Source organism: Hemicordylus capensis, chromosome 12 (assembly GCF_027244095.1).
Source record: "Hemicordylus capensis ecotype Gifberg chromosome 12, rHemCap1.1.pri, whole genome shotgun sequence".
NCBI lineage: Eukaryota > Metazoa > Chordata > Lepidosauria > Squamata > Cordylidae > Hemicordylus > Hemicordylus capensis.
The window spans coordinates 1228604-1245036 of record NC_069668.1 but is presented as its reverse complement, the minus strand read 5'-3'; the positions used below and the strand labels follow the sequence as shown (position 1 = coordinate 1245036).

Here is a 16433-nt window from a genome sequence, read left to right as displayed (position 1 = left end):
CTGCAGAGGGCCTTTCTCTCTGGGTAGGAAAGAGCGTCTCAATATATAGATAAGGAAGGACAGAGCCCCTTTAGGCATGTGCACAGCGTCCTTCCGGAAAAACAGCACTGAATATCCATCTCTTATAGCCAATAGGAAGAGGTCCAGCCCGTCTCCCCCTCTTCCATCCTGCTTGGCTACCGGACTACTAGCTAGCTAGCCGGGAGCTGCCCTTGCCTGTCTGGCCAGTGGCCTTTTTTAATGCTAGCCCCATCCAGGTCTTGCCTGCGGGCGACCTGTGAGCCACAATGCTTCAGGACCCCTGGAAGGCCGGGTATCGCCCTGATGCAAGATGGCCGCGGCTGCCTCCGGTGGTCGCGCGGGGAGTGGCTGCGGCACGTCAGCTGTCCGCCCGGTCACCTGGCTGTCTCTCCAGGCGCAGAGAAGGCTGCCCTGGGCAGGAAGCAGCATGGTTGGGCGGCTGCTGGGCTCTGTTGCTGCTACCCTCCTGCTGGTGGGGGTGCACGGCTCTGAGAACGTTGTCCTCCATGTTGAAGGTGGCACTGCGTGGCACCAGAGAGTTGAGCCAACCGCCATCACGTTTTTTTAAAGCTCTCGACTGTTTGTTTTAGGCTGTGGGTTGGTGGAAGTCATTTTAAGAAATGCAAGCAGAACTGTGAAGGTAAAGCAGAAAGTTTTTGTCTCTCAATGGCGTGCTAGTGCCCTCTCGTGGGAGCTCGGTATTCTATTTTTGCTTTTGAATGTTTTTGCTTCTTGTGTCTGTAACGGCAACCTGATCCACAGAACTTTAGCCAGAGAAGCATCTCCCGTCCTCCCGGATGCCACCAAAAATTTGGCCTTCTAAATGTGTGTGCACGCCAGGCTGCTGTTAAGAGCAGAGGAGCACAACCACCAACAGACGTTGGCACCCTTTCTGCATGTCGCGACATAAGGCAATTCCCAGTGCTGCTTTCAAAACTCAGTTGGTACAAACTTTGACAGAGGGGGATTCAAGGGGTAACAGAATCAGACATGTTGCCATTTCCCCCCCATGACTGTAGCCATTAGCAAGTTTTCAAACTGTTGTTATGTGCAAGTTGATAATATACCCACTGGCAAGAGAACACCCCCTGCTATAAGGCCATATTTTGTAGAGGGCATTACACTTTATAGGTAATGATTCAAATATGCAAAACACAATGATAATGGAATCAGCATGTGGGAGGGGGTATTGCTTCTGATTCCGTTACCCATCTCTTTTGCATGTTTCAGGCACTATCTATAATATTTAAGGGTTGTGCAAAAATGCGGCCTTATAGGAGGAGATGTTCATATCTATATCTATGCTTATGGCTATAGTCATTGGAAAAGTGGTAATGGGCTGATTCCGTTACCCTTGGCATTGCCTTGGAGCTGGATGACAGCTCTGCCCTAATGTGAGAACTTTGAACCCTTCCAGTCTGGGCCGGTGATGGACATGCCGGTCCCCGCCAGCTTCAAAGAGATCACTCAGGACCCCAACTTGCGGCGATTTGTTGGCTGGGTTTGGTACGAGAAGGAGGTGTTTCCGCCTGCCCGCTGGATCCTGAAGGAAGCTGGGACGCGTGTGGTGCTCCGGATTGGCAGTGCACATTACTATTCCATCGTGGTGAGTATGGCATCCGTGAGCAACTTTTTGACATGTTTAGATGATGATGGTAACTAATGATAAATACAAGCTATGAGTCCAGGGCCTTCCTGTAGAACTTTCTTGCATTCTAGAAGAGTAATATTGTGAGTTTAGAGATCCACTAGCTGCAGTACCACTCTCTCACCATCTGTGGTGGCGGTGACTGAAAGAGCAGGCTGGGCAGCTCTGTCCTCTCGCAAGTTCCCACGATGACCCCGAGAGTCAGGAGCGGTCTTCTGTTTCTAACCGCAAGCGTCTCACATCTTCCCTCCCAGAGCTTTGCTTTCTTCCCTTCCAGTGGGTCAACGGGGTGCAGGTGACCGAGCACGAAGGGGGCCACCTACCGTTTGAAGTGGAGATCAGCCGCCTCCTTCAGGATGCTCCTGGTGAACCCTGCCGGATCACTATTGCTGTCAACAACACCCTGACTCCCCAAACGCTGCCTCCGGGGACCGTTCAGTTTTTCAAGGATGAGTCCATGTGAGTGCACGTGGCACGGTAGTCTCCCACTGGCCAGCTCAGCACCCTTTGGCCAGAGGTTCGGAAACATTCCCCCTCGAGTGGAGGAAGGAAGTTCTCCGGAAGAGTTGCTTACACAGGTTCTTTCGGGTGCTTTGGCTGCGGCCCACTGGTCAGAAAGAGGCTTTCACTGCCTTTTTTGGTACCCAGTCTTGGTTCTGTAAAGAGCTGCATGAATTACATGCCGATCCCTCACCGAAAGCCACATGAGTGGCGGAGGTGCAAGAGTGGAGGTAAGCCCTGATTGATTTACCTTTAAAGGTGCCGCTCGCCGCACCCACTGCTGCTGCACAGCATTCTGTTTCAGCAGGTCAAAGTTCACATTCAGAATTCAAATTCAGGTATTTGACACTTTACCCAATGGTTCAGGCATGCTGGCATTTTCCAATGGTCTGGCAAGGGTCGACTCTTGAACTTTTTCAGATAATCCGCTTCCAAATGCCATTGCATGCCAGCTGTGCGACACTGTCACGTGCTACCAACCGTTGCATGTCAAAAAGAGTCGGCAAGTCAAAAAATGAAGCTGGACTGGGCATGGAGTCACAATAGCAAATGCCTGGTGCATATTCTGTGGACTGGGGTGTTCCAATATGCCCCCTCTTGCCCAACCGCAGGTACCCCAAGGGCTACTTCGTTCAAAACACGCAGTTTGATTTTTTCAACTACGCTGGGATCCACCACCCTGTCCTGCTGTACACCACCCCCTCCGCATATATTGATGATATCACGGTGACCACCAAGGTGGCAGGAAACATCGGTAGGTGACCCAGACCATGCTGGCATGAGAGCAAAATGGCATTGGGCTTGCTGTTAGAAGGTGTGCCACGTCTTTCTCGCATTAGGAACATAGAAAGCTGCCTTATGCTGAGTCGGCCCGTTAATCAAGCTCAGGACTGTCTACTCTGACTGGCAGCAGCTCTCCAAGATTTCAAGCAGGGTTCCTTCCCAGCCCTACCTGGAGATGCTGCCAGGGGTTGAACGTGGGACCTTCTGCCAGCAAAGCAGATGCACTTCCATTGAGCTATGCCCCCCACGCCCCCAGGAAAATGTGCCCACATGTAGTCTCCCATCATAGGAAGCTGCCATATACTGAGTCAGACCCTTGGTCCATCTAGCTCAGTATTGTCTTCACAGACTGGCAGCGGCTCCTCCAAGGTTGCAGACAGGAATCTCTCTCAGTCCTCTCTTGGAGATGCTGCCAGGGAGGGGACTTGGAGCCTAGATGCTCTTCCCAGAGCGGCTCCATCCCCTGCTGAGGGGAATATAATCTTACAGTGCTCACACATCAAGTCTCCCATTCAAATGCAACCAGGGTGGACCCTTCTTAGCAAAGGGGTCAAGTCATGCTTGCTGCCACAAGACCAGCTCTCCTCCTCCTTCTCCCTTGCATACAGACATCTGTTCCCCCATTACCCCCGCAAGGGGGCCTGTGATGGGTGTTGGGGTGCAAACCCCAGAGTTCCCTTCCACTCTGCTTTCCAGAGACTAAACACCCTGTTCTATGATGCTTATAATTCTCGCATTCCCTTCCCACAGACAGGGAAGCAATTGGTTCCATGGGCAGGGACACCCGTTCACCTAAGGCCCGCCATTGCGTTCCCAGCAGAGGCAGGATTCGAATTTGGGACGACCCCTACCTAGATTCCAACCACCCTCTCTGCCACCAGGTTCGACTTCTAACTAGCTTCTTTTGCGCCAGGTTTGGTCCAGTATCTGCTCTCGTTCCGTGGGAGCCCTCGGTACTCCTTGGCCCTGATCCTCCGCAACCGGGACAGTGTCACGGTGGCGACCGGACAGGGGTCAGCTGGAGAGTTGAAGGTGTCAGAGCCTGCCCTTTGGTGGCCCTACCTGATGAATGAGCAGCCTGGATACCTGTACTACTTGGAGGTAACCCAAGCCTGGCTGGGGTCCGATCCTGGGGACAGAAGGCCTGAGTGTTATATGAACTGTTCAGGGATAGGGCCAGCATGGTGTAGTGGTTAGAGTGCTGGACTAGGGCCGGGGAGACCCAAGTTCAAATCCCCATTCAGCCATGAGACTAGCTGGGTGACTCTGGGCCAGTCACTTCTCTCTCAGCCTAGCCTACCTCACAGGGTTGTTGTGAAAGAGAAACTCAAGGATGTAGTACACCGCTCTGGGCTCCTGGGAGGAAGAGCGGGTTATACGATGTAAAAAAAATAAATGACTCCCAAAGGTAGCAAAGAGTCACAGGCACTCCCCCATCCTGAAAAAAAAAAAATTCCTGCTCCCCCATCCAGACCAGAACTTGGCAGCAGAGTGTCAGAGTCACGATAAATGCCCTGGGCCATTTTTGGAGGGGCAGTATAGAAATCAAATAAATAAATAAATAAAGATCTTATGGGCCTGTCACTTGGATTAATTCTACAAAAAGGCCTCTGTGATTTAAAGAAACCTCATTCACCCCCTCCTCTGCCCCACAACAAGCAGCAGAATGCAGTGCAACCAGGGGGTGAGGAGAGCCCTCCAGCACCCCAGGAGCCAGCCCAACCCTCTCTCTTCCTTCCTGGCCAGGAGGTTTGTCAGGATGAGACCATGGTGGGGGGGGTGAGGTGCCGAGTCATATCTCCTGCAGATTTCAGCTGGCCTGTTCCTGATCTTTCACCTTCCAACCCCGAGGACGCGGACGTGAGTTGGGTCGCCTACGGCTGTTTTCAAAGAACGCATTCGGTGCGGATGGCGCGTCGGGTTCAGGAAAGAGCCTGACCGAATTGGTTCCTCCCCACAGATCCCTGGCAAAGGGCTGGACTGGTCCCTGGTGGTGAAGGATTTCAATCTCCTGTGCTGGTTGGGTGCCAACTCCTTCCGCACCAGCCACTACCCCTATGCTGAAGAGATCATGGAGCTCTGCGACACCTACAGCATTGTCGTCATCGATGATTGCCCCGGAGTGGGCATGAGAGACGTGTGAGTGATTGGTGCTTTCCCTGCAAGTCCTCCCTGCAGTGCCCTAAGGGATTTGCTGGGTGGAGATAGTGGTGAAGCCTTTGGAAGTGATTGGATGAGCTGCTCTGAGGTCACGGAAGCGGAGTCGGGGTTGGCAGGTGACCTGCCATTGGCTGTGTGGTTGTGATGCAAGAAGAGGTGGAGGAGACAGAAGGGTGTAAGGAAAGGAGGGTAGGAGAGTTGTGGTATTGAGCATGAGCTCTCCCCTTTGCTAAGCAGGGTCTGCCTTGGTTTGCAGCTGGAAGGGAGACTACATTGGCCCTGCAAGATATTCTCCTGTGGGCAGTAGTGGGCAATGTGCCACTCTCCTGACATTGCTGAACTACAAATCCCATCACCCCCAGCCACAATTTATTGCAGCGTGGGATGGTGGGAGTTGTAGTTGAGCAAACATCTGGAGTATCACATGCTGCCTACCCCAGTAGAAGGGATGGGGCCACAGCTCAAGGGTAAAGCATCTGTGTTGCACGCAGAAGGTCCCCGGTTCTATTCCTGGCAGCATCTGCAGGCCGGGCTGGGAAAGACTCCTGCCTGAAACCGTGGGTAAATCACTGCCGGTCAGTGTAGACAATCCTGAGCTAGATGGACTGGGTATAAAGCAACTTCTGCTGTTCCTTTTGAACGGTCTGAGAAGAAAAATTGGCAGAAATAACAAGCAGGGAAGGGTGGGATATTAGGAGCTGGGGAACTGAGGGATTGATGGCCTTTATTTCTTTTTTTTTTTTAAGTACAAACTTTGGAAACAAATCTCTACAGCACCACCTGGTGGTGATGGAGGAGCTGATCTGCCGGGACAAGAACCGCCCCTCGGTCGTGACAAGAACCGCCCCTCGGCCGGTTCGTTGATGGCCAACAAACCGGCCTCGGAGCTTGCCGTGGCCGCCTACTACTTTAAGTGAGTGATTTGCCCACGCCAGACCCACCAGAGGTATGCCTTGAGATTTGGGAGAGGGCGTGCCCCGAGTTGGAAGAGGAGCTGTGATCACAGGAAGAGAAGACGGAGGGTGTTAGATTCTCCTGTGGGGCCGGGGCCAATAGGGCAGGCTGTAACATGAGAGGTAGGAACCATCTCAGAGAGGGAGCTTCCCTTAATTGTGTAAGAGGCTCCGTTTCAACCACTAGGTAACCGGATTGAGTGTTCACTGTGGGCTAAGGAGCCAGGAAGCAAAAGAAAAGTTGTCCAAGACAAGGTATAGCTTTCAGGACCATGGCCAGCAGCAAGCCTTAGACGTTGCTCCAGCAAAAAAAAGAAGGGGGAAAAAGCAGCGGTTGGTGGCGCTCTTAACAACTGCAGTGTATACATTAATAACTCTATCTCCAACTTTTGGGTGGAAGTCAGTTCACTGAGAAGTGCTCCAGTTTTGAACTGGGTACTCCGATTCCTTTGGAGAAGGAATGCCAAGGAAGACTGCTGGCCTCATAGTAGTGAGCATTATTTGTCTGCTTTGCTATACAGGGTGTGCCTGGGTTGGAATTTGGATGGGAGACTACACGCGAGCTCTGCCATCGCTCAGTGGAAGAGCATCTGCATTCTGGCATGCAGAAAGTCCCAGATTCTCTAGGTAGGGCTGGGAGAGACTCCTGCCTGAAACCTTGGAGAGCCGCTGCCAGTCAGTGTATACCCGACTCAGTATAAGTCAGCTTCTCTCTGGGTGCTGTGTTACATTTATATGTCTGTAAACTACTTTGGGAACATTTGTTGAAAAGCAGTTTATAAATATTTGCCATTGTTGTAGCATGGATGAAATTCCAAGTTTGGTGTGTGTCTGGAGAGGAGTTTCTACTGATGTCAAGGAAGGCGTATTTCTGGAGTTCAGTTATTAACTATTCTGGGATGTCTCATCTCCAGTGGAGGACTCCAAAATCCTTCTCCAGGTCTTCCATCCCAGGAAGCCCGAGAAATAGGATCCTCAAATTGGCTGCTATAAATGGACTTTTGAGGCAGGGAAGGACTAAAGCATTCACTCAGGATACCAAGGAAGTGTGTTTTTAAAACCAAGTTCTTTGCACGTAGGACAGTGATCGCTCACACCAAATCCACAGACCCCACCCGGCCTGTGACATTTGTCTCAAACGCCAACTACGCGCAGGATAAAGGAGTGAGTATGTCTTCTTTTCCGCTCAAATCCTTGGATGTTCTAATTAAAGGCACAGCTTTGGACTCCTCTTTCCTGAGAGGACATTCATTAACACCGAGTACAGGAAAAGCACAACGTAGCATACTGAGCCCAGAATCCAGGTTCTTGAGAATCCCCGCTTTCATTTTTACAAATAAGTTGCATTGAAAAGTTCCCAGTCCTCATGGGTTACAAAGATCTGCTGAAGCACATGCTGGCGACGCCAGCTAAAATGTGAGATTCGAGAGGCAACGTGGGATCAAATGTTCAGTGCTGGGGGCAGACAGGGTCCTCTATAGTTGCCTAACCAATCTAGAATGAAATATGCAAAACTGTTTAAAAAAACACAGCCAGAATAAATGATGCCAAGCAAGAGAGAGGATCAGATGGCATTATTTGTAAGGGGCAAAGGATTCTGCATTTGCGGCTCAGTGTTTTTAAGGGATAGAGGGATAGTCTATCCAGGGGGTGAAACATTACAAATACTTGCGCATTCTCCAGGCTGATAACATCGCACACACTGAAGTGAAAAGAAAAATTGGAAGTGAATACATCAGGAGAGTTCGAAAAATCCTCAAGTCCAAACTCAATGGTGGGAACACCATAAAAGCCATAAACACCTGGGCTATACCTGTTATCAGATACACTGCAGGAATAATAGACTGGACCCAGGCAGAGCTAGAGACGCTGGATCGTAAGACCAGGAAAATCATGACCATCAATCATGCTCTGCACCCCTGCAGTGATGTCGATAGGCTATACCTCCCTCGTAGCTCAGGTGGAAGAGGAATGCTGCAAGTCCATCAAACAGTAGAGGAGTAGAAAAGAGGCCTTGAAGAATATATCAAGGACAGTGAAGAAGATGCACTTCAAATGGTCAAGAACGCGAAACTATTCAACACCAATGAAAGATAGAGTTTTTAAGGGAGGGATAGAGAGAATGGAGCAGTCATCGTGGTTGAGAGAGGGAGAGAGAATGGAACAGTTTTGGCCAGAGAGAGAGGGAATGGAGTAATCTTTGTGGGGTGGGGACAGAGAGAGAGAGAGAGAATGGAGCAATCTTGGTGGGAGGGAGGGAGAGAAAGAGAATGGAGCAGTCAGGGAGGGAGGGAGAGAGAGAATGGAGCAGTCTTGGTGGGAGGGAGGGAGAGAGAATGGAGCAGTCTTGGTGGTATTGAGGGGGGGAGAGTGAGAGAATGGAGCAGTCTTGGTGGGAGGGAGGGAGAGAGAATGGAGCAGTCTTGGTGGTATTGAGGGAGAAAGAGAGAGAGAATGGAGCAGTCTTGGTGGGAGGGAGGGAGAGCGAATGGAGCAGCGTTGGTGGGAGGGAGGGAGAGAGAATGGAGCAGTTTTGGCCAGAGAGAGAGGGAATGGAGTAATCTTTGTGGGGTGGGGACAGAGAGAGAGAGAGAGAATGGAGCAATCTTGGTGGGAGGGAGGGAGAGAAAGAGAATGGAGCAGTCAGGGAGGGAGGGAGAGAGAGAATGGAGCAGTCTTGGTGGGAGGGAGGGAGAGAGAATGGAGCAGTCTTGGTGGTATTGAGGGGGGGAGAGTGAGAGAATGGAGCAGTCTTGGTGGGAGGGAGGGAGAGAGAATGGAGCAGTCTTGGTGGTATTGAGGGAGAAAGAGAGAGAGAATGGAGCAGTCTTGGTGGGAGGGAGGGAGAGCGAATGGAGCAGCGTTGGTGGGAGGGAGGGAGAGAGAATGGAACAGTTTTGGCCAGAGAGAGAGGGAATGGAGTAATCTTTGTGGGGTGGGGACAGAGAGAGAGAGAGAGAATGGAGCAATCTTGGTGGGAGGGAGGGAGAGAAAGAGAATGGAGCAGTCAGGGAGGGAGGGAGAGAGAGAATGGAGCAGTCTTGGTGGGAGGGAGGGAGAGAGAATGGAGCAGTCTTGGTGGTATTGAGGGGGGGAGAGTGAGAGAATGGAGCAGTCTTGGTGGGAGGGAGGGAGAGAGAATGGAGCAGTCTTGGTGGTATTGAGGGAGAAAGAGAGAGAGAATGGAGCAGTCTTGGTGGGAGGGAGGGAGAGCGAATGGAGCAGCGTTGGTGGGAGGGAGGGAGAGAGAATGGAGCAGTTTTGGCCAGAGAGAGAGAGAAAGGAGTAGTCTTGGTGGGAGGGAGGGAGAGAGAATGGAGCAGCCTTGGTGGGAGAGAGAGAGAGAGAGGGAGGGAGGGAGAATGGAGTAATCTTGGTGGGGGAGAGAGAGAGAGAGAGAGAATCGAGCAGTCTTGGTGGGAGGATGGGAGAGAGAATGGAGCAGTTTTGGCCAGAGAGAGAGAGAATGGAGCAGTCTTGGTGATAGGGAGGGAGAGAGAATGGAGCAGCCTTGGTGGGAGGGATGGAGAGAGAGAGAGAGACAGAGAAAGAGAGAGAGAGAGAGAGAGGAGCAGTCTTGGTGGTAGGGAGAGAGAGAGAGAAAGAGAGAGAGAGAGAATGGAGCAGTCTTGGTGGGAGGGAGGGAGAGCGAAGGGAGCAGCCTTGGTGGGAGGGAGAGAGAGAGAGAATTGTGCAGCCTTGGTGGGAGAGAGAGAGAGAGAGAGGGAGGGAGGGAGAATGGAGTAATCTTGGTGGGGGAGAGAGAGAGAGAGAATGGAGCAGTCTTGGTGGGAGGATGGGAGAGAGAATGGAGGAGCCTTGGTGGGAGGGACGGAGAGAGAGAGAGAGAGAGAGAGCGAAGGGAGCAGCCTTGGTGGGAGAGAGAGAGAGGGAGGGAGGGAGGGAGGGAGAATGGAGTAATCTTGGTGGGGGAGAGAGAGAGAGAGAATCGAGCAGTCTTGGTGGGAGGATGGGAGAGAGAATGGAGCAGTTTTGGCCAGAGAGAGAGAGAATGGAGCAGTCTTGGTGATAGGGAGGGAGAGAGAATGGAGCAGTCTTGGTGGTAGGGGGAGAGAGAGAGAGAGAATGGAGCAGTCTTCGTGGGAGGGAGGTAGAGAGAGAGAATGGAGTAGTCTTAGAGGGAGGGAGTTAGGGAGGGAGGGATAGAGAGAATGGAGCAGTCATCGTGGTTGAGAGAGGGAGAGAGAATGGAACAGTTTTGGCCAGAGAGAGAGGGAATGGAGTAATCTTTGTGGGGTGGGGACAGAGAGAGAGAGAGAGAATGGAGCAATCTTGGTGGGAGGGAGGGAGAGAAAGAGAATGGAGCAGTCAGGGAGGGAGGGAGAGAGAGAATGGAGCAGTCTTGGTGGGAGGGAGGGAGAGAGAATGGAGCAGTCTTGGTGGTATTGAGGGGGGGAGAGTGAGAGAATGGAGCAGTCTTGGTGGGAGGGAGGGAGAGAGAATGGAGCAGTCTTGGTGGTATTGAGGGAGAAAGAGAGAGAGAATGGAGCAGTCTTGGTGGGAGGGAGGGAGAGCGAATGGAGCAGCGTTGGTGGGAGGGAGGGAGAGAGAATGGAGCAGTTTTGGCCAGAGAGAGAGAGAAAGGAGTAGTCTTGGTGGGAGGGAGGGAGAGAGAATGGAGCAGCCTTGGTGGGGGAGAGAGAGAGAGAGGGAGGGAGGGAGAATGGAGTAATCTTGGTGGGGGAGAGAGAGAGAGAGAGAGAATCGAGCAGTCTTGGTGGGAGGATGGGAGAGAGAATGGAGCAGTTTTGGCCAGAGAGAGAGAGAATGGAGCAGTCTTGGTGATAGGGAGGGAGAGAGAATGGAGCAGCCTTGGTGGGAGGGATGGAGAGAGAGAGAGAGACAGAGAAAGAGAGAGAGAGAGAGAGAGAGAGGAGCAGTCTTGGTGGTAGGGAGAGAGAGAGAGAAAGAGAGAGAGAGAGAATGGAGCAGTCTTGGTGGGAGGGAGGGAGAGCGAAGGGAGCAGCCTTGGTGGGAGGGAGAGAGAGAGAGAATTGTGCAGCCTTGGTGGGAGAGAGAGAGAGAGGGAGGGAGGGAGGGAGGGAGAATGGAGTAATCTTGGTGGGGGAGAGAGAGAGAGAGAATGGAGCAGTCTTGGTGGGAGGATGGGAGAGAGAATGGAGGAGCCTTGGTGGGAGGGACGGAGAGAGAGAGAGAGAGAGAGAGCGAAGGGAGCAGCCTTGGTGGGAGAGAGAGAGAGAGAGGGAGGGAGGGAGGGAGGGAGGGAGGGAGAATGGAGTAATCTTGGTGGGGGAGAGAGAGAGAGAGAATCGAGCAGTCTTGGTGGGAGGATGGGAGAGAGAATGGAGCAGTTTTGGCCAGAGAGAGAGAGAATGGAGCAGTCTTGGTGATAGGGAGGGAGAGAGAATGGAGCAGTCTTGGTGGTAGGGGGAGAGAGAGAGAGAGAATGGAGCAGTCTTCGTGGGAGGGAGGTAGAGAGAGAGAATGGAGTAGTCTTAGAGGGAGGGAGTTAGGGAGGGAGGGATAGAGAGAATGGAGCAGTCATCGTGGTTGAGAGAGGTAGAGAGAATGGAACAGTTTTGGCCAGAGAGAGAGGGAATGGAGTAATCTTTGTGGGGTGGGGACAGAGAGAGAGAGAGAGAATGGAGCAGTCTTGATGGGAGGGAGGGAGAGAAAGAGAATGGAGCAGTCAGGGAGGGAGGGAGGGAGAGAGAGAATGGAGCAGTCTTGGTGGGAGGGAGGGAGAGAGAATGGAGCAGTCTTGGTGGTATTGAGGGGGAGAGAGAGAGAGAGAATGGAGCAGTCACCGTGGGTGTGAGAGAGATAAAGAATGGAGTAGTCTTGGTGGGAGGGAGGGAGAGAGAATCGAGCAATCTTGGTGTTAGGGAGAGAGCGAGAGAGAGAGAAAGAGAGAGAATGGAGCAGCCTTGGTGGGAGGGAGGGAGAGAGAATGGAGCAGTCTTGGAGGGAGGGAGTTAGGGAGGGAGGGATAGAGAGAATGGAGCAGTCATTGTGGGTGAGAGAGGGAGAGAGAATGGAGCAGTTTTGGCAGGAGAGAGAGGGAATGGAGTAATCTTTGTGGGGGGGGAGAGAGAGAGAGAGAGGAAATGGAGCAGTCTTGATGGGAGGGAGGGAGAGAGAGAGAATGGAGCTGTCAGGGAGGGAGGGAGGGAGAGAGAGAATGGAGCAGTCATCGTGGGTGTGAGAGGGAGAGAGAATGGAGCAGTTTTGGCCAGAGAGAGTGAGAATGGAGTAGTCTTGGTGGGAGGGAGGGAGAGAGAATGGAGCAGTCTTGGGAGGGATGGAGATAGAATGGAGCAGTCTTGGTGGTAGGGAGAGAGCGAGAGAGAGAGAAAGAGAGAGAATGGAGCAGCCTTGGTGGGAGGGAGGGAGAGAGAATGGAGCAGCCTTGGTGGGAGGGAGGAATAGAGAATGGAGCAGCCTTGGTGGGAGGGAGGGAGAGAGAATGGAGCAGTCTTGGTGGGAGGGAGGGAGAGAGAATGGAGCAGTCTTGGTGGTAGAGAGAGAGAGAGACAGAGAGAGAGTTGAACTGTCCTGAAAAATGAAACTCTTATCTAGTTTAGTCTATCCAGCCTTCGCTTCCCAACAGCAGCTGGCCAGATGTTCTTGGAAGGCATGAAAGCAACAGTACTTCTTTTTTTGCTTGCCCCACATTCACTAGAACGGGGATACACTGCCACTGAGTATGGAGGCTCAATCTATCCATCGCAAATCCTATTGGGCAGTCCTCAAATCTCTCAAATTGCCTTTTAAAGTGATTTCAGCTACAGGGAATCCTTGTAATAATAATAATAATAATAATAATAAAATCACCATGGGAATTCATCCTTCCCAGCTGGGTCATGGACAAAGCGAGTTGAGGGGGGAATAAACTTTTCCAAATTCTACTCTCTTGCCAAAAAGGGGAAATCTCACCCTGCTTTCTTTTACTTTCCTTGTTAGGAAGAGAAATCTCACCCTGCTTTCTTTTACTTTCCTTGTTAGGAAGAGAAACATCGGGGATCTTGCTTTAAGAGGGGACAGCGTGGTGTAGCAGTTAGAGTACTGGACTAGGACCAGGGAGACTCGAGTTCAAATCCTCATTCAGCCATGAAACTGACCAGGTGACTCTGGGCCAGTCACTTCTCTCTCAGCCTAGCCTACTTCACAGGGTTGTTGTAAGAAAGAAACCTAAGTATGTCGTACACCGCTCTGGGCTCCTTGGAGGAAGAGCGAGATAGAAAATGTAAATGTGAAAAATAAGATAGATCTGGGTCAGTTCTTCTTCGCTTTGAACTAAGTTTCAGTCCCCATAGGCACCTTATGTGGACGTGATCTGCGTGAACAGCTACTTCTCCTGGTACCACGACCCTGGGCACCTAGAGGTGATCAGGCTTCAGCTGAACTCGCAGTTTGAGAACTGGCATCGGACTCACCAGAAGCCCATTATCCAGAGCGAATACGGAGCAGATGCCATCGCTGGCCTCCACACCGTGAGTCGGGTTGTTCGCAGGGCAGCCGGGGAAATGGCCTGTAGAAACCGGTTTGCAAAAAGCAAATGGCCAATTGGCTGGTGCCTGTGTCATCGCCACCAACTACTGGTGGTGACACAGGCATTAACCAACTGGTGCCTTCCACAGTAATGCTCTAGCGCACGGAGGCACCAGCTACCATCCATTTTAAAAGGATTTGCTCAGGAAACACTTTGGATGGACGGTCCTCCTTGCTGTAGCATCCATCAGCCATTCCTCTTTTCCCGATGTCTGTAGGACCCACCTCTTATGTTCTCTGAGGAGTACCAGACGGCATTGCTGAAGGAGTATCATGCAGTCTTGGATCAAAAGAGGAAGGAGTACATGATTGGGGAGCTCATTTGGAACTTTGCCGATTTTATGACAGAACAAGGTACAGCTAGATTGGCTCACAGTAGCCCTTGATCTCGCTAAAGCTTCAGGGCACAATTTAACCCAAGTGAAGCATTTTTAAATGCCAGTAATTTCAAAAGGGAATTGATGCTTAGCTCTTTCCCTGAAGCTCATATTGGATGTTGGGTCGGATTTGATAGCAGACATGCAATGGCATAATTTAATACTGGACAGATAGCATGCAGTGGTATATAGTATTTGCCAGTTGACAGCTTATGAGATATCTGCCAATATTAAGATCAGTGGCCAACCAGTCTTCAATGGATTCAGGTTTTAAACCAGAAATAAATATTTTTAGTCCAACACTTGAATGTAGAACTGGAAACTTCTAATAAATCTTGAAATATTTACAAATATTCATTTTGCTGATGTCTGTTCATATGTCCTTGCTAGGTTTACCATTCTGTCAAGATCATTTTGGCTTCCATTCCTGTCTTCTGAGCTGTACCTCCCAGTTAGGGTTATCTGCAAGAAAGCTGGTCTTGTGGGAGCAAGCATGACTTGTCCCCTTAGCTAAGCAGGGTCCGCCCTGGCTGCATATGAAAGGGAGACTAGAAGTGTGAGCACTGGAAGATATTCCCCTTAGAGGATGAAGCCGCTCTGGGAAGAGCAGAAGGTTCCAAGTTCCCTCCCTGGCAGCATCTCCAAGAGAGGGTGGAGAGACAAGATTCCTGCCTGCAACCTTGGAGAACCCGCTGCCAGTCTGTGAAGACAGTACTGAGTTAGATGGACCAAGGGTCTGACTCAGTATATGGCAGCTTCCTAAGTGATTGAGCTTTTAAAATAGACTAATAGTCAATTTCTGACCAAATCTCAGATATTGACTACAACTCCCAACATCCCCAGTAGTTAACATCCAGGATTCCCTTTATGGGGATCATGGTTTCCAGTTCCTAAAAAGCTTCAATCTCCCAGAGTTTGGAGACTTCAGCAGGGATTTCCCACACCATTTAAGAGCCCACCCCTCTAATCACAACGCCTAGACACTTAGCTTCCCAAGTAGTAGAGTTCTAGAGCTTTCCTGCACTTGGCTGGATCACACAGAGCTCTGGAATAACGTTATTTGCGATTTGCTTTCAGTTCAGCCTTCATTATGGTCTTTGACCCGCATAATCTTCCTTGCTTTTGTGACTCTCACCTCCAGGAACGATACGCGTCGTGGGGAACAAGAAGGAGATTTTTACCCGCCAACGGCAACCCAAAGCAGCCGCTTTTCTTCTGAAGGAGAGATACTGGAAGCTTGCCAACGAATCCAGATGTTTCACGTCACTGAAATATGATGATGTCTGTTTACTATAAGCACAAGCCTTCAAGAGCCTTAGATCACTTTAAAAATTATAACTTGAGAACTTCAGGAAAGATACATTCAACACATGCTTTGGAGGCAAATCCAGATATGGACTGTAGTTGCTTACAAAAAAGGTTGTTCTGGGGGAAAAGCAAACAGAACGTGTATTTCAGTTGTAAAAGTCAAATCAAGTGGCAAGGTTGATTCCAGTAACTGGACCAAAACTGATTCTTATATTCCAAGGAGCCAAAGAAAATGCATGACAAAGATGGTTTGAAAAGTTTGCAGATCTTGGTGAACCTATTTCTCATATCTCCCAAGAAAATCTGATTAGCCTCCTGAAGTGAATATTGCTTGACACGGTTTATTCTAAGCCTGTGCAACTCCCTCAAATCATATCGGACACGATTATCCCAAAAATATTGGAATTGACACCGATTTTTAATATAGTGTAGTTGAATTGTGCAGCCACCGAATACCACAGCGGGGAAATGATTTGACTAGCAGCCAAGAGGTTGCCGGTTCAAATCCCCGCTGGTATGTTCCCCAGACTATGGGAAACACCTATATCAGGCAGCAGTGATATAGGAAAGTGCTGAAAGGCATTATCTCATACTGCACGGGAGGAGGCAACGGTCAACCCCTCCTGTATTCCACCAGACAACCACAGGGCTCTAGTCACCAGGAGTTGACAGCACACCTTTACCTGAATTGTATTGGAATCTCTAACTGAAATTCTGACTTAAATCAGAATGGGAAATGTAAAAATAAAATGATTCCGATGGCTGGGCAGAAAGCTAAAATGTTTTCACACAGTGGTGTGTTGAATCTGAAGGTGATCATCTTTTTTAAAAAAAACAACATTGTGTTAAAAACAGCTACAAGAAGTACAGTAAGAGAATCCACACTGACAATCCCAACAGATCCGATACGGCAACAAAGGAATCCCAACATGTCCGACTCAGAGCTCAATGAAAATCGTGTCAGAATTAGTTCCAATGGTGGCAGCATCTGATCCAAGAGTACTATCAGAGCTAAAAGTCTGCTCTAGTTTATTCCCAAGTATAATTTCATGCTTATATTTAGCTTGCAAAACTTTACCATGTACTACTATGTCTGTGAGAGAAACCAGTTTACATGGGCCCAAACCTGATCAAAAGCCTAGGGCCAGA

The 16433-nt window shown here is 50.4% G+C and overlaps 1 pseudogene; it reads left to right on the top strand.

Annotated features, from left to right (window-relative positions):
• The first annotated feature begins 331 nt into the window (after positions 1–331).
• Positions 332–15305, top strand: LOC128336104 (beta-glucuronidase-like; annotated as a pseudogene).
• Positions 15306–16433: the final 1128 nt, after the last annotated feature.